We start from the raw sequence: 18694 nt of genomic DNA, 5'->3' as shown, positions 1-18694 counted from the left end.
TGACTGCATCAAAATTAATACTATACTGCAAAAAATAATGCTAAGGCGGGGAGACAAGCCACATATGAGAAGGAAAATTTTGAAATCATATATATCGCAAGGATAGATTTTTCAAAAAGTAGCACAGAAACTTCATATCACATAAAAAATTAACTCAAAATGGATTACAGATCTAAATGTAAAGCCTAAAAACTATAAAACTTCTAGAAAAAGGCATAAGATAAAATCTCTGAGATCTTGAGTTTGGCACATATTTCTTAGATACAAAGACAGAAGCCTAATACATAAAAGGATAAGTTAGTAAGTTAGACTTCAAATCTAAAATTTCTACCTTGGGGTACCTGGGTGGTACCGTCAGTTAAGCATCTGACTCCTGGTCTCAACTCAGGTCATGATCTCAGGGTCGTGACCAAGCACTTGACAGGGCTTCAGCGTGGAGCCTGCTTACAATTCTCTCTCCTTCTCCCTCTGTGTCTGCCCCCTACTCTCTCTCTCTCTTAAATAAATCAATAAATCTTTTTAAAAATCCATCAATAAACAGATAAATAAATTTCTATCCTTCAGAAGTCACTGTAAAGGGAATGAAAAGGCAAGTCATTAGATGAAAGGAAATGATTGCAAAGCGTATACCTGATAAAGAATGTATACCTATAAAATATAAATTATAAAAGCGAACAAGAAAAGAGCCCAATTTTTTAAATGAGCAAAAGATATAGTTCACCAAAAACAGATAGACAGAGTGATAGATAAACTGACAAATAAGCACAGGACAAGGTGTGCTTCAACATCATTATTCATTAAGAAAATACAAATTAAAACCACAATGAGATACTACTACACCCCTATTAGAAAAGTCAAAACTGAAAAGTTTGACCATACCAAGCACTGGAGAGAACATGGAGGAACTGCAACAACCACACACCCCTGGTGGGAAAGGAAAACAGGACAACTACTTTGGAAAACAGCTGGCTATTTTCTTAAAAAGCTAAATATACACTTACAATATGATCCAGTCATTCCATTCCTGGATATTTGTCCAAGAGAAATGAAAGCATATGTCCACACCAAAAAACCTGTACAAGAATGTGTATAGTGGGACGCCTGGGTGGCTCAGTGGGTTAAGCTGCTGCCTTCAGCTCGGGTCATGATCCCAGGGTCCTGGGATCGAGTCCCACATCGGGCTCCTTGCTCGGCGGGGAGCCTGCCTCTCTCTCTGCCTCTGCCTGCCTCTCTGCCTGCTTGTGTGCTTTCTCTCTCTCTCTCTTTCTGACAAATAAATAAATAAAATCTTTAAAAAAAAAAAAAAGAATGTGTATAGCAACTTTATTTGTGACAACCTGGAAGTGACTCAAATGTCCATCAGCAGGTGAATAAATAAATAAATCATGGAACATCCATTCAATGGTATACTATTCTGTGATAAAAAGGAATAAATTCTTGTTACATGCAAAAACACTGGTGAATTTCAAAATAAATATGTGAAGTGAAAGAAGCCAACCGACACAGAGCAGATGCTGTATGATTACACATACAGGAATTCCAGAAAACGCAAAACGATCAATAGTGGCAGAAAGGAAATCAGTGATTGGGAGACTGAGGGTGATGTAGAACAGAAGAGACAGAGTACAAAGGAATTTATTTTTTTTTTTAAAGATTTTATTTATTTATTTGACAGAGATCACGTAGGCAGAGAAGCAGGAAGAGAGACAGGAGGAAGCAGACTCCCCGCCGAACAGAGAGCCCGATGCGGGGCTCAATCCCAGGATCCTGGGATCATGATCTGAGCCGAAGGCAGAGGCTTCGACGCACTGAGCCACCCAGGCGTCCCAGTACAAAGGAATTTAAAGAAACTTTTAGGGATGATGGATGTTTTCATTTTCTTGATTGTGGTAATGGTTTCACAAGTATATTCTTATGTCAAACTTCCCAAACTATGTATTTTAAAACATGTACAGTTAAATGTGTTGATTGTACCTTAAGAAGGCTGTTTAAAAGTTCCATAGCCACCTACTGTTTCCTCCATTTAAAAATGTATAAGCAAGTCATGGGACATCTGGGTGGCCCAGTCTGTTAAGTGTCTGCCTTTGGCTCTGGTCATGACCTCAGGGTCCTGAAATTGAGCCCCATGTGGGGCTTCCTGCTCAGTGAAGAGTCTGCTTCTCCCTCTCTCACTCCCCCTGCTTGTGCTCACTCTCCCTCTCTGACAAAAATAAATAAATAAAATCTTTTTTAAAATGTATAAGCAAATCATATACCCATGTATGAGTCACCCAGATTAAAAATAATTAAAAATAGATTTGAAGCCCGTAAATATCCCTCTTGCAGTTGCTAGAAGATCTTACCGCCTCCTTACTGAGGAACATCTGCAGGTACCTCACAATCCCACATTTCCCATGTGAGTAAATATGCTCAAGAAATGATACGCACAATAGCGGTCTCAACATTCCCCGGAAATTCTTTTGCCATCTTCACGTGACATCAAGTTCAAGGGCCTGTGCATAGCGGTAAACAGAGAGCCCCTTTATCTAACCACACAGGATTCCTCTCTCCTCAAAAGGGGCATGTTTGGATTGCTCCAGCACTGCCCAGCCTCAGCACCACTCCACTCCAGAAGCAGGTGGGAGGAGGGAGAACAGAGACGACTCTGAGCAAACTCAGATGCACGATGCACGTGTGGCCCCTTTTTCCTTCCCAGAGGACTGACAACTGTGAGACAGTCTCTTCGCATCTGCTCTATTACTCCAGGCTGACCCTCTTTTCATGCATTATATATATACCCTGTTGGAAATGGCAATGCCTCTCCTGGAAAAGAAAAAGTTCACCTGTCAGCAGTAGAGTGGGAAGTGAATGCACTCACAAGTTCCCAAGTTAACACAGCAACTGCTTTTCTGCACATGTCGCAATAGTACAAGAAAAAAAAAGCCTTTCTGCACGATGGTATGACCCCAAAACATCAAAGAATTAGTGTTAGGCTTGAAAGGCGAAGAATATACTCCGCCTCAAGGTTAATCTCTGGAAGTAAAATAAACAAGCAGAATTATCAGTAACTATGCCTTTCGCAGAAAACCTTAGAATGTGAAACTCTCCAACACTTCAGTGACCACCATGTTCAAGACTCCAGCTCTACAAACAAGGAACTGAGGCCATGACAGTTATGGTGCTCTACTTTTAAAATGTTCTACATCTCTAAAACATCACCAGAGTAGGTCCGTATTTGTCCTGTCTTTTAGTGTTCTGCCAATAGTTTTTCAAAACTTTCCAAGTGCAGAACCATAAGCTTCAAGATAGAGACACTGGGATGTTCTCAGGGAGCAGGGCTAAAGTGAAGAATCTATAAAGACTGATTATGTTTTATCCAGGGATAAATGTAAGTCTTCCCAGTTTTCCTGGGCAAGAAGAAAGGATCAGTCGCCCCCACTTCTGCCATGTCACAACCAGCAGGACCCACAACCACCCCAGTGACTGATTCCCAATTGCTTCTTCAAGAGCCCTCAAACTCTTTGCTTCCATAGGTCAGGTAAGCTGATGTGAATGTGGGTTATGAGGATCAATTATGGGATCAATTGTAAATGTGATAAATGACCCCTCTGTAAACATGGCCAGAGAGGGATCTTTCAAAGATAAATGTGGAATCGTGATTCTCCTTTATAATCCTTAATAGTGGGGCCTGGGTGGCTCGGGGATGAAGCCTCTGCCTTCGGCTCAGGTCATGATCTCAAGTTCCTGGAATCAAGCCCCAGGTCGGGCTCTCTGCTCAGCAGGGACCCTGCTTTCCCCCTTTCTCTCTGCCTGCCTCTCTGCCTACTTGTGATCTCTATCTGTCAAATAAATAAATATATATATATATATATATATATATATATATATATATGAAGATATATATATATATCTTTATAAAATAAAAAATAAAATAAAATCCTTAATACTATCGGCATTTGGGGATGAAGTTCATTCTCTATTTCTCTATACAAAGGCACTCATAACCTGTGTCTTCCCTCTCTTTCTAGCCTCATCTTCAACCTTTACCATTACCATTACTCCACCCCTGCACTCCGAAATCCAGCCAAATGTTTGAAATTCTCCGATCACACCTCCCCTGTGCTCTCTTGGTTTGGCTCATTTGGATTCCTTTTCCTTGAATGTGTCCCTCCTCTTCCTCCATCCCAAGTCCGCCGTGATGAGTGCTCACTCTTCTATAGTAAGAAGCTTCCTAAAGATCCTCACCTGGTATTCGTGTCTGTGTGTAAATCTCTCCCCTTCAGTGTAGACTGAACCTCGTGACTTGCTTCTCATGAACAGAACATGCAAAAAGTGATGCCAGGTCCCTTCAAAGATTAGGCTATAGAAGACTGTGACTTTGGTCTTACCCCATTCTCTTGCTGGCTCTTCTTGCTAGTTCATTCTCATGAAGCAACTGCCATGGGGGAGATGTCCTATGCAGAGACCCACAAAGCAGGAAACTGGGGGCAGCCTTCAGCCAACAGCCAGTGAAAAATGGAGGCCCTCGGTCCAACAGCCTGGGAAGAGCTGAGTATTTCTTTTTTGGTTGGTTTGTTTGTTTTGTGTGTGTGTGTGTGTGTGTGTGTGTGTGTGTGTGTGTGTGTGTGTGTGTTTAAGATTTTATTTATTTAACAGAAAGAGAGATCACCCCCTGGGGCAAATAATACATTATATGTTAATAAAAATAATTAATTTTTTAAAAAAGAAAAGAAAAAAGAGAGATCACAAGTAGGCAGAGAGGCACACAAAGGGGGGGGCGGGGAGGGGGGCAGGGGAGGGCGGAAGCAGGCTCCCCACTGAGTAAAGAGCCCGATGCGGGGCACGATCTCAGGATCCTGAAGCCATGACCTTAAGCCTAAGGCAGAGGTTTAATCCACTGAGCCACCCAGGCGCCCTGAACTGAGTATCTCTAACAACTATGTGAGTGAGCTTGGAACCAGATCTTTCATCAAAGGCCAAGATGACTGCAGCCCACCCAATATGCAGACTGCAGCCTTGCAAAGAACTCTGAGCAAAATCACCCCACCATACCATGCCCAGACCCCCGATACACAGAAACTATGACAAATGTCTGAAGCCACAAATTTGGGGGGTAGATAGTTTACACATTATCTCTCCACCCTCAATTCCTAATACTAGCAGACAAGGAAGATTGGACTCTCGCCTTTCTGTCTGCCTCTGTCATAGAATTGCCAGGCACGTGCTTCTCTTTCCCATTTGACACAAAGCTCTGTAAAACTGGAGAGAGGTCCTTTCATCTTTTTAATCCCGAGATCCCAACACAAGGCCTGTCACATGGAAAGACTGGAGAAATGTGAATTAAATTATGACCTAGTTTCGGAGTTGAAATTTAAAACAAAATTTACAAGTCAAATTTGTTTTCTTTCAAATACAGGGGAATATTCCAAGGGTTGTTAGGGTAGCCAATAAAGACCCTATGAGAGGTGTCTTTTTTATTCAGGCATCTTGTGGACCACACCACTATCCAGTGTGAGGGATGCGTGAGGCGACTCTTCCTGGCTGAGGCAGAAACTCCGTTAAAACAGAAGTCATTCAGGATAAACATCCTCAGAGATAGAAACCACTCATTTGAGACAAGAAAGAAGTACCTACTAACCTACAAAGGGACCCCCTGGAAGGATGTCCCTTCCAGAAGTCAGAAATCGGAGGGATAGCAGGTTAATGAGCCCTTCCTCAAGGGCAATGGCTTGATGCAAGAATCGAACGGGGATTCCAGTTACACTTTCAGAAGAGCATTACAAAATATTTATCAGTGACTGTGTATTGTATCTATCTGCTATGCTGGTGTCCCATTTTGTAGAATACTAAAATGTATAAAACCTGAAGCCCCCGGATTTGGTTTTCGGGAAACAGTGTGTGGAGATTACAGGCCACTCTCTCACTCATGGGTCTCATATAGAGGCTCACTCATATAGAGGCTGAAAAGATTAGAAAAGATGGAAATCCAGCTAATTTTCTGAGGCCAGCTTCAAGGGAGGAAAGTAAAAATAATCAACTTTCCTCTTGCAGCTCTTATATCTCCCCATTGCTCCCACACCAATCCTGTGCCACAAAGTTAACAGCATTTTCCGAGGCTACGGTCTCAGAATCCAAGGTGCTAGGGAATTAAGTAATTTGTCTTGGGTTACACAGCTGGTAAACAATGGGAGAGTGACTCAGAGCCAGCAAAGTCTTCATTCGGTCCCATATTCACTGCTCTTACACTGTGCATAATGTGCTGATGGAGACTGTAACTCACATGTCCTTGATTTTAACAAGCTGTGATGAGCATCATCTATGTGCCAGGCTCTTGGCCAAGGGAGGCAGCATGCAGTGTGATCCTGGGGTTGGGGGTGGAGGGGTCCAGTGGGAGATCCAGCACCCCTGATCAATCTACCAGCAGCAGCCCTTAGATTAGAGGAGGTTTGGGTTTGTTCTTTTTTTTCAGCTGATGGTTTTTCCAACATTACCTAAAAATTTTCATCCATATCCCTGTTGCAAGAGCAGAAATATTCTAGCACAAACAAGACTGATTCTGTCAAGTGTAGGAATGGCACACTAACAAAATACTTGAGTTAATGATGCCTCCAACAGTAAGGTCTATTCACTTAACTGACTTCACAGTATAAGCTGTGCCCAAAACAATATGCTCACTTGTCTCACACGTCTCCATGTGGAACCCAACACTTGTTAGCGTGGGATTTTTAAATCTAAGCGATACCAATATGAAAGTTGGAAAATTCAGATAAACATCTAAAGGCTCCTAAATATGCCGATGCCGGTAGCCATCTATCAATCCCTCTCCATGCCCGTTACATAAATGCTTCACTATACATTCAATTAATAGTAGTTGATAATTTAATAGTAGTAGTAGATGCTGCAGTTAGTGTCCTTCACATATTATCCCAACTAATCACTTCATCAAAGCCCTGTGAAATAGATGTTAATGTATTCAATGTGTAATTATCTATATTTGCCACCTATTATGTGTTGGACACTGTGCTAAGCATTTAACATATGTTTTCTCATTCATTCAGTAACTATTTATCAAGAGTTTATTATAATCCATGGATGGGGTTAACCTCTTAGGATACAAGAGCAAGCAAATGGAATAGACAGGGCATTGTCCTCACTGCCCTTGCTTTCCAGGCAGTTGGAGACAGCAATAAATAAGAAAATAAACAATAACAAGATAATTACAGATGGTGATAGTCCTGAGAAGAAACTAAATGAAGAGAGAAAAATGCCCAAAGAGGGGAATTCTACTCTGGAAAGCATGATCAGGGATGATAATATCCAAGCTGAGACCTGAAGAGCATGAGGGAGACAACCACGTAAACATCTGAAGGAAGGGATTCCAGGTTGACAGAACAGATGCAAAGGTCCTGAGGTAGGAAACAATCTGGTATCCTAGAGGTAGGATGGTCCAAGGTGAGTCTAGAAAGGTAGGTGGGAGTTGGATGATGCCGCAGTTCATAGCAAGGAATTCTGATTCTGTTTTGTTTTGCTTAAGATTTTATTTATTTATTTGACAGAGACACAGCGAGAGAGGAAACACAAGCAGGGCAGTGACAGTAGGAGAAGCAGGCTTCCCACTGAGCATGGAGCCTGATGCAGGGCTCAATCCAGGACCCTGGGACCATGACCTGAGCTGACGGCAGATGGCTTAACGACTGAGCCACCCAGGCGCCCTTGATTCTGTGGAAACATGGAAACACTGAATATTTTCAGCTGAGCCATGGTATGATATGATTTGTAATTTTAAAGATGATTCTGGTTGCTATGTAGGGAATGAACTATAAATAAGTAGGAACGGGGGGAACAAGTGAGGAGGTCTTTACGGCCATCCAGATTGGAGATGGTAGAGGCTGGCTTGGTCCAAAGAGGTAGCAGTGGGTATGGAGGAAAGTGGACAGACTTGAGATACGTTGTAGTGGAAGAACCAGAGCCAACAGAGCTCACAGAATTTAATGTGAGAAGTGATCACATGGGTTTGGCAAATTCAGTGCCATTTATTACCCTTTTATACAGATTTTTTTAAAAAACGAAATGTAAAATGTTAAATTACTGTCAATTATACTTGACCCTTGAATAATACAAGTTTGAACTGCATGGATCTACTTACATGCAGATTTTTTTAAACTTAATATACTGGACATTTTTTTGAAGATTTGCAACAATTTAAAAACAATTTCTTTTCTCTAGCTTACTTTACTGTAAGACTACAGTATAAAAGACATATAAAACACATGTTAACCAACTGTTTATGTTATCAGCAGGCTTCTAGTCAACAGCAGGCTATGAGTAGTTAAGTTTTGGGGAGGGAGTCAAAAGTTATGCACAGATTTTTAACTGTGTGGGGGTCAGTGCCCCTAACTCCCATGTTGTTCAAGGGTCAACTATATATCTCAATAAAAGTGAAGCAGGGTGGGTGGTTACTGGCAAGAACTAGGGAGAGAAAGCACTGGGAATCACATGAGGTATGCCTGACTGGAAGTCCTCAACCACTGTGCTCTACTGCTTTACATTTATCCCTACTCCTTATCCAAAATTTCTGCAGGAAACCTTAGATTTGTCCTATCTCCTACTCCTGGTCCTTGACCTCCTGGCTCCTCACCAGCGCTGCCATGTGCAGCCCTGTGATACGTGCCCCGCACAACTCGGAGAAGGAGTGGACAGAGAGTACTATGGAGGGTTGTTTTTTTTTTAATATTTTATTTATTTATTTGATAGACATAGATGACAAGTAGGCAGAGAGGCAGGCAGAGAGACAGGCAGAGAGACAGGCAGAGAGACAGGAGGAAGCAGGCTCTCCACGGAGCAGAGAGCCCGATGCGGGGCTCGATCCCAGGACCCTGGGATCACGACCTGAGCCGAAAGCAGAGGTTAACCCACTGAGCCACCCAGGCGCCCCTACTATGGAGGTTTTAAAGACAGGTTTACAAATTCGTTGATATTCTGTCCCTCCAAGTATTTACTTTCCTTGCTTTTGAGTGTGGCTGGACTTAGTAATGTGCTTCTGATAACAGAACAGGTAAAGGTAATAGTAGGTCACTTCTGAGATTAGGTTATAAAAAGACTGCTTCTGCCCATTCCTATTCTCATTCCCAGTCTATCTTTCCCTCCTTGCTCTCCCTCCTGCATAACCTTATCACTGACTCTGAATTCCACCAGAAGTCACATCATGAGGACACCTAGCAGTATGGTCAGGCCCACATGACACAAGTTTTATAAACCCTGGTTTAGTGTTTGTCCCTGCCATGTTACACAAACATGGACCATAACTGGAACCGGAAGCTAGATTTCCTGTGTCCCCTTCAAATTTCCTGCACACGTGCAATATAAAGTTTACATTTTTCCTCTGTGCATTTTCCCAAAGGCAATAACCAAATTATATTTGCTGAATGTCTGCAAAGATGCAGCAGTTAAGTATATATTGAATTTACATATGAGACATTTTGTACTTTTAGCAAAGTGAGATTCAACTTGATGGAAGTTAGTACTCTGAACATATAAATTTATTTTCTGTGATCTCACTTTTGCAATAACTAATTTAGTTGGTATCTTCTCCGACTCTGTGGAAAATGTGAAGAGCATCTCAATAAATAAATAAATGACAGCTTTTGGGTTTATCAGTGATCGAGGCTGCAAAACTAATAGCTAAAGAAAATACAGCAAAGCAAAACTAGAGCCATTTATTCTGTTAAATTCGGGGAAACAGGGTCGTCAGCAAAATGCCGGAGCCAAAGATGCTACTGGAAAGGGATTCTGGTAGGAATAAAGGAGACCGCAGTTTTCTAATTAACACTGCAACGAATACTAAAAATGACCTTAACGCAGAGCTTAAAAGGTATTTTAATGAGTTTTTGGCAAGGAGTGCTGATGAGCCCTTTTTCATAAGTGAAGAGAAATGTCTTAAAATTAACCAAGGCTTATGATCATCATATTGGAATCATATTTCAGGGAAATAAAACCCTTTGCTGCAAGTTAAACAAAAGGCCTAGTAGGAATACTAATCAAGCTTGTATCTTATTCTAATAACTGACAAGAGGCAGATTTCTGAAGTCTAACTATTATGCTATTGTCTCCCTTAAACCTCCTGAGAAATTCTCAGATTTTAAAGACACATATGCACACACACATATACACACGTAAACACACATACACACACACTCACACACTTCATTACTCCATGTTTACCTATTTGTCTACTTCCCTGTCCTTTCCTCTCCCACCAGAGGTTCTTCAGATTCTTTCCCAGCCCATTATATTAAGACATATACGATCATCTCCCACATTTTTAAAAATATTTATTTATTTATTTATTGGACAGAGAAAGAACACAAGCAGGGGGAGTGGGTGAAAGAGAAGCAGGCTTCCTGCTAAGCAAGGAGCCCGATGCGGGGCTCAATCCCAGAATCCTGGCATCATGACCTGAGCCGAAGACAAGCACTTAAGGACTGAGCCACCCAGGCGCCCCTCATCTCCCACATTTTTGAAGGCTTCACTTGTACGAGACCTCTAGTTTAACATCGTATCTACTACCAGTTTTCTAAGGAAATATCTCTGTAGGTGGACCCCAAAAGCCTACATTCTAGCTCATCATCCCACAGACTGGCTCAGTTCCCATAGTCACTTGTAAATTTGAGTCTAGAATCACCCAGTCACCCCTGCAGTGCCCCCCCCCCACTTTGTGCTGCAAGGAGGGATCTGTTAACTCGTCTTTCTTCAGCCCTCCTCCATCTGCTTATATGTTCCAGAAATTACTGAAATCTTATTTCACTCTACCCTCTTTTAGCAATGACATGGAGTTCTCCCTCTTGTTATACTTATCCTCTCATTTTAGAATATAGGTTAAAAAAACTTGTAGGCTCAGGATAAGCCCATAAGAACTGATGTGTTTATTACCAACAATAAATTAGCAAAAATAATGTAAGAATTGATGAGTGTTTATTAAATAAAAGGCTTCACTGTCCCATTTCTCTAAAACTGTAACACAGGTTTTAGGTTCCTTCAAGACCACTTAGCAATGGGTCTGGAAAAATCTAGACTGACGTTCACAGTTGCATGGCGGCGAGAAAAATACACCGTCTGTCTCAGTTTGGTCAGGGAAAAGCTGGCTTGTGGTCATCTGTAATAAGACATGTTCCACCTTCTGGTGAAACTTTAAGATTAACAGCAAGAATGTAAGTGGGAGTTTTTATCTGAGAGCTAGATAAAAGTTATGTAAATTATTTAAGAATAAAAATGTGATTTTTTTGTCAAGAAACCGGAGGCTGTTCTAGGCATTTGATCCACAGCCATAACCTGTGTACCCTCGGCAAAACATTTTCTAGCTCAACAGCTGTGCCAAGAGGGGAGGAGAAGATTCAAGGAAAATCTCTCCTTTAGCATTCCTTGAAGAATGGGGTCTCATTCTTCAAGGAATGCTAGGGGTCTGGGGTCTCAGTCTGGGGTCTCAGTCCAGACTCTAGATTGAAGGAGATGAAATGCAAAACCCTATCAGCACCTTGTAACTCTGAGTGTGGTCCTTGGCCCAGTAGCATCCTGGAAGCTTGTTGGAAATGCAGACACCCAGGCCCCACTCTAGGCATTTACTGAATCACAACTGCCTCTCTAGCAAGTTCCTCAGGTGATTTGTATACCCCTTGAAGTTGGAGAGGCTCTGCCCTCCTTGTGAGAAGGAAGCTTCTCACACCAGGGGCTCTAGAAAAGTGGGACACTTTTCAATCTCCAGATTTACTTCCTCCTGTTTGCTCCTCCTCCCCACTTGTCCTGGGCCAGAGGGGTTACTCATAGAGGTAGTGGCCTCGGATGATTCCAAAGACCAAATTAAGTGGTATGACCCCCAGATTCCAGCAGGACCACATGGCCTGGGAGGCCGAGGTGTCCTGGATTCTACTAAGCTATATTAAAGAAAAGAAAACCTACAGACTTCTGAGAGTGCTCTACAAGTCAAGACTCTTGGAGCTACAGTAGCAGAAAATCCAACTCAAAAAAAGAAAATTTATCGTTCATGGAACCGAAAAGTCCAAATGTTGATCAATTCCAGTCACAGCTGGGTTTGTGTATTTAAATAATGTTGTAGGAAGCTGCCTACCTCTCGTTCACATCTGCTTCTCTCCATGTTGGCTTCTTTCTCTGGAAGGCATTGTGTCTAAATACAGCTCCCAGTTCCAGGTCTACCTCTTCTCAGCTCTTCAACCATAGAAAAAGAGAAAGTGTGTATTTACCATGTGTCTAAAATGTTGGAAATGCAGACACCCAGGCCCCACTCTAGGCATAATGAATACTAAATATAATGAATACTAAATAAAACCGATAGAATCCAGATTAATTTTTAATGAGCAGCAGTTGTGTACTGCATGTAATAATATTGAAATTAATACATAATTAAAGTAGATTTGTACAGAATAATTCACCCGAGGTCTACCTCTTCTCAGCTCTTCAACCATAGAAAAAGAGAAAGCTTCTCTCCCAACAGTTTCCTAAAGCTCCAGACTGAGTTATATTGGCTCTGTTTGTGCCAGTTTGGATCACATGCGCATTTCTGAACCAATCACAGCAGACGGAGTGGATGTGACCTTCCAAGTCACAAGTCCACTCTTTGAACCAAGGACGAAGTCAACCCCATCTTCAGTACACAGACTGCAAGTGTGGGAGAGCTGCTACCCCCAAGAAAACTGGGAGATAAGGGCAGAGGAAGGGGAGATTGATGCTGAGTTTTAAAAAAAAAAAAAAAAGGCAGTTGTTCACTAAGGACCATTTGGCTGAAATTCACAACTACTCTCTCTTACACAGAGACGATCTCTCCAGAAGTGACAATGTGGTCATTTACTGCAGTAGAGTCACAGAACAAGGAAGTGGATCCCAGTGCATTTTCCTTGTCATTTTGGGGGTGTCCATTGTTCCATTATAATATCTACAACAGAATAAATTCGATTTGTATTTAAAGCTATGTCGACTGATAGCACTGCTTGCTTACTTTGTCAGTGAAGCAGTCACCTTACTTAATAATCACCTTAAGTCAATCAGTGATGTAAGAAAGGTGAAAATCATTAGCTAGTGAAAATGCAGAAGAAGTCATTGTAATGGTAACAGTGCTCTAGGCAAGGCTGTGACGTGTGCAGACTTTGTCCTAATTAATGTTCAGTGGGGCCTCCTATGAACTAACATGGAAGGTCGTAGACCAGATCAAAGTTCCCAGTGATCTCCCACGCCTCTAGAAAGTGTGACTTTGCCTCAAGAAAACACTGATCTCTCTTGGTGTCTGAAAAATCAAGATACAGAGCTGTGGGTCGCCTCTGGAGATGTTCAATTTTGTTCTCCACTCCTCAACTCTCAAGTGAATTATTCTGTACAAATCTACTTTAATTATGTATTAATTTCAATATTATTACATGCAGTACACAACTGCTGCTCATTAAAAATTAATCTGGATTCTATCGGTTTTATTTAGTATTCATTATAAGGCAACGTTCACTTTTTTTTAAAAAGGCCTCCAGATAAATGTGTTGCTCTACATAACCAAGTAGCGATCTGCCAGAAGTAGAAATACCTTAATAAGAATTCTGCCTACCTTTTCCCTTCCCTCTTCTCTTGAGCGGCTCACTCACACCCATCAGTAGTGAACTGGCAAGGATTGGTTCAGGGCAGCATCTGAGGCCTCTACTGTGTTCTAGGTTGTTGCTGGAGCTGGAACACCGGAGTCCTATTCTCATTTTGTTATTAAAAGGAATTATTTTGGGCCTCAGTGGGTTAAAGCCTCTGCCTTCGGCTCAGGTCATGATCCCAGGGTCCTGGGATTGAGCCCCACATCAGGCTCCCTGCTTGGGAGCCTGTCTCCACACCTGCCCCCCTTCCTCTCTGCCTACTTGTGATCTCTCTCTGTCAAATAAATAAATACAATCTTTTTTTAAAAAAAGAGTTATTTTATGTCCTTGTCTTCAATAGCACTGCTAGGCAGAGTCTGCAGCAGGGATGCCTCTGTTTAGATGTTGACCAGAAGTCCCACAGCTTTACTTCCCCACATCTGTTACAGGAGTTTTCCATGCGGATAGGTGCAGAGCAAAATAACAATGCTTACATTGTGCATGGAAAGAATCACATAAGATTGCAAATAATAAAGTCTAAGCAGTTTTCTTCTGAATCTGAAAATAACAGTTAACATTTATGTAGACCTTACTATGCGCCAGGTATTAAACACATCTTATTTAATTCCAAGGTAAATAACTACAGTTATTTCTCACACGAATTTTACATGGTGTTCATAATACCTTAGAAGGATTCATATACATGTTCACAATTAATGAGCACTACCTTAGCAAAGAAGAAACAAAACCTTAACGTTGAATTCATCACGCCAAATAATTGACAGAGAAAACAAATTTTCACAGTACAGTGTGGTCTCTTGACAGCATCAAATCAACATTTTGAAGAAGAGTTAAACAATACATCCTGGCTTGGGCATTATTTTCTTAATTTAGGAATGGATGTTTCACTTGGGGCTATTTCATGAAAATGTTGGCTTCAAACTAGAATTGACATGAAGGGAAGTTTTACAAAATAATATTTTGTGGTTGCTTCTCAGTGAGCTATACCTGAGCAGGTTCCCATCCTGCCTTTTCTTTGACTTTCTCATTGGCTCCAGCTAACATACAAAGAGAAGTAAATAAGGTGCCAAGCCAATGTACTGGTCACACTACTGATGCAGAAACCAACTTCAGCCAGCAAAAGTAAAAAATAAAAGACAAGGTAGAGGGTAGGGGGGTGTGATACAGGTGCATTACATAAACCGAAGAAGGAAGCATCCAGGACTGAGAAAGTGATGAAAACAGGAATGAGAAGTGGGTCAGGAACCTTTTCTTTGCTTTTCATCTGTGCCACTTTACTCACGCTACAGACCAGCTCTCTCTGCTTCTCACCCAGATGACAGAAACGGCCACTCACAGCTCCTAAGTCTAATGTTACATGTTGGCCAAACAGGAAACTGTGCTTTCCCCCTCCTTCTCAGGTTTAACCTGTGAGTAATCTGAAAAGCCCACATGGAGTCAGATGGCCACCTCTGGACAATTCATATGGGAGGTGGGGTCAAATAGAACAAAATGACTATAAAAACCATCAACTCAGGTTAGAAAATAGAGGCCAAAGAAGAGGGAATGCCTGTGAAATGGGCAGATGTCCTAAAAGGATGTTTGGTTACGGGGTGCCTGGGTGGCTCAGTGGGTTAAAGCCTCTGCCTTCGGCTCAGGTCATGATCCCAGGGTCCTAGGCTAGAGTCCCACATCAGGTTCTCTGCTCAGTGGGAAGCCTGCTTCCTCCTCTCTCTCTCTCTGCCTGCTTCTCTGCCTACTTGTGATCTCTCTCTGTCTAATAAATAAATAAAAATCTTTTTTTAAAAAAAAGGATGTTTGGTTAGTCTGGATTCTACAGAGAAACAGAATCAATAGATACTGGTTTCGGGAATGGGGGTGGAAAGGGAGGAGGAATGAAGGGAGTAGGGTAGGAAGAAGGAAGGAAAGAAGAAACGAACAATGGAAAAGGAGTTAGCTCATAAAATTATGGAGGCTGACAAGTTCCAAGATCTACAGTCAGTAAGCTAAAGACCCAGGAGAGCCAAGAGTATGATTGCAGTCTGAGAGCAGGGGAAGACAGATGTCCTAGTTCAACAGTCAGGCAAGTGAAGTTCCCTCTTACTCAGCCTTTTTATTCTATTCAGGTCTTCAACTGACTGGATGAGGTCCACTCACATTAGGAAAAGCAATCCAGTTTACTCAGTCTACCAACTGAAATGTTCATCTCATCCAGAACCATCCTTATGGACACATTCAGGATAGTGCTTGGCCAAATGTTTGGGCTCCCTGTGACCCAGTCAAGTTGATGCATAAAGTTAACCATCACGGGTGTCCACATCCACCACAAATAACACAGTGCCTTCAGGCACCTGACCACAGAGACAAAATTAGAATATTCATCTGATATTTTAATTTCTTTTGACAATATGAGCCATGTCATAATAACATTTTGTTAATAAAAAATTAAATGCTGTCTCCTTGGAAGTAAAGTTGAATGTCAAGAGAGTGCCTTGACCCAAAAAGTATAATCTGACTGATCACAGATCCTTTCAAAAAAGACATTGGCACAAGTAGGCCTATCCCATTTTCCTTACCAAAAGTGATGAAGTAATGATGAGGGAATCCTTTGGTTCAGATACTTTAAATTTATTTGGAGATTTTAGACTTTTCATATCATCATATTCTTTTTGCTTTAAGATAAATTCATTTCTCTGATTCCAAATCAAAACTGACATAAATTAACCTAAGACCTAACACAGCTGTGAATGTGTTGACTTTTTACAGTTATTAAGCTGAAGAAGCAGCTAATAAAAAAAGTCACTAATGTAAAGATAACTTATTAGTCTGTGGTTTGCATTATTAAACAAGTTTGAAAGGTTAAATACTCATGTTCTAAATTATAGAATAAAGGTTACTTTCATCCATCCCTTTGTTGCAGAAAGAAAATGTGTTGAGAGGAAATACAAACAGTTTTGGAATATTTAGGCTTTTAAGTAAGTTATAATCATTTAGTCATAGAAAACTTGAATGCCTACTATGTGGCAGCACTGGCCCTAACTTTAACAGATTTACTTCAAATGCAAAATTCACATTTTTTAATTCTTGAGTCATTTGACTCTATTAAATACTATTGCCATTTAAATAGTCTTGTCTTTAAAACAGACCTGTAAAAAATATTCTTTGATTTTTTTTTTTTTTAAGAAAGGGAGAGTGGGGTGGGGGGGAGGGACAGAGAGGGAGAGAGAGAATTTTAAGTAGGCTCCATACCCAGCATGGAGCCCGACTCGGGGCTCCATCCCACAATCCTGCGGTCATGACCTGAGCCAAAATCAACAGCTGGATGCTTGAATGACTGAGCCACCCAAGCACTTCTTAAAAAAATTCTTTTTGAGATATCAATCTTTCAAATATTGAGCATTTACGTATACAGAATTATTCTAAGAAAATCGGGTTATACTCTATTTTTGAGATTCAGAAAAAATAAAAGAGAAAAAATATGATAAACATAGGGTAAAATGTAAATAATTGGCAGAACTGGAATAAAGAATATAGGGGAGTTCTTTATACTATTCTTGCAACTTGTCTGTTATATTTAAAATTATATCAAAACTTAAAGTTATTAAAAAATAAAAATAAAAAAGTATGATCCAGCAGCTCCATTTCTGGGCATATATCCAAAGATAGTGAAATCACTATCTCAAGTGATATCTGTACTCCCACATCCATTAAAGCATTATTTAAAATAGCTAAGACATAAAAAGTCTCCACTGTTAGATTAATGGATTAATAAAATGTGATAGATAGATAAATAGATAGATAGATACATATACATATACATATACATATACACAATGGAATATTATATAGCCAAAAAAAGGATATCCTATCATTTGCAACAACATGGAGGGGCCTTGAGGTCACTATGCTAAGTGAGGTAGGTCAGACAAAGACAAATACTACATGATCTCACTTATATGTAGAATCATTAAAAACTGAATCACAGAAACAGGGAAGAGACTGATAGTTGTCATGGTTGCCAAAGGATTTGTGGAGGGGCACTGGCTGAAAGCTACACAAGGTCAAAAGGTACAGACCTCCAGTTATAAGATCAGTAAGTTCCGGGGATGAAATGCAGAGCATGGTGACTACAGTTAATAATACTATATTGCATCAGTCAAAGTAGCTATGAGAATAAATCTTAGAAGTTCTCATCACAACAAAAAAATATGATTATGTGAGCGAGGGATGTTGAGTAAACTTATTATGGTGCTCACTTTGCAATATACGTTATATAAAATCATTATATTATCCATCTTAAAGTAATTGAATGTTATGTGCCCATGATATCTCAATAAAACTGGGAGAAAAGAAATCAACAAAATTGGTAAGTTGATAAACTGCCTACAAGGTCCATTTATGTAAACAGAAGGCAGGCTGTCAGCAGGAAGATACTAAACAGTTTAGCAAAATCATGGCAGAACCTGACTTTTCACTTTCCACCCAGTGAGAAAGGTCTGGAAGGAATGGCTGACCTGTCTGGAGCTGTGGTCCCCTGGGAAGCTCCACCTCCTTTGCAGCTTGAGAAAGTTATAAATGAGCTCTCCAGCTGGAATCAGCCAGCTCGGTTTGACTTCATCGTCTCCTTGGGAATGTCACGTCATCAAGTGGGTCTCCCAGGGGGCCGCAATGACTCTATCACTGAGGAAGACAACCGAGGAGGATCGAAAACGCATGCCAACTAAAAGTTATTCAAATAAAACTAAGTTGATGGAGAAAAAACAAAAGAGAGGATTACATTATTTTCACTTTATCATATATACGGGGTGGGAGGATTAATTAGTTTGTTTTTATAAAGTGCTTTAAAGATAAATGGTGCTGTTAACTTGCCAAAACTCATTTCTATTATGTTCATTTGCTGTGCCCTACATAAATATTTAATGATTACTCTGGGAAAGTAACTCTTGTTTAATCCATCATCCCCTTCTTATTAGTAGATAGTACCCAACAGCCAAATTTTTCCCCTGAACATATTATTTTTAAAAAATGCCTCCAAGATAGTTTCCTATCAACTAAGCAATAATCCACAAATAAGCCATTAATTTTTTATTGCTCTTAGCAAT

At 40.7% G+C, this 18694-nt stretch overlaps 1 long non-coding RNA gene across 1 annotated transcript in view; it reads right to left on the bottom strand.

Annotated features, from left to right (window-relative positions):
* LOC116570919 overlaps positions 1-18266 on the bottom strand; it is a 39790-nt gene extending 21524 nt beyond the window's left edge. Inside the window, exons 1-2 of the long non-coding RNA XR_004277598.1 lie at positions 18107-18266; positions 12101-12198 (exon numbers count right to left, since the gene is read on the bottom strand). This is a non-coding gene — a long non-coding RNA (uncharacterized LOC116570919). The remainder of the gene's footprint in view (positions 1-12100; positions 12199-18106) is intronic.
* Positions 18267-18694: the final 428 nt, after the last annotated feature.

This window comes from Mustela erminea, chromosome 12, assembly GCF_009829155.1.
Source record: "Mustela erminea isolate mMusErm1 chromosome 12, mMusErm1.Pri, whole genome shotgun sequence".
NCBI classification, from domain to species: domain Eukaryota; kingdom Metazoa; phylum Chordata; class Mammalia; order Carnivora; family Mustelidae; genus Mustela; species Mustela erminea.
The sequence above is the reverse complement of the archived record's forward strand: the minus strand, read 5'-3'. Positions and strand labels throughout refer to the sequence as shown.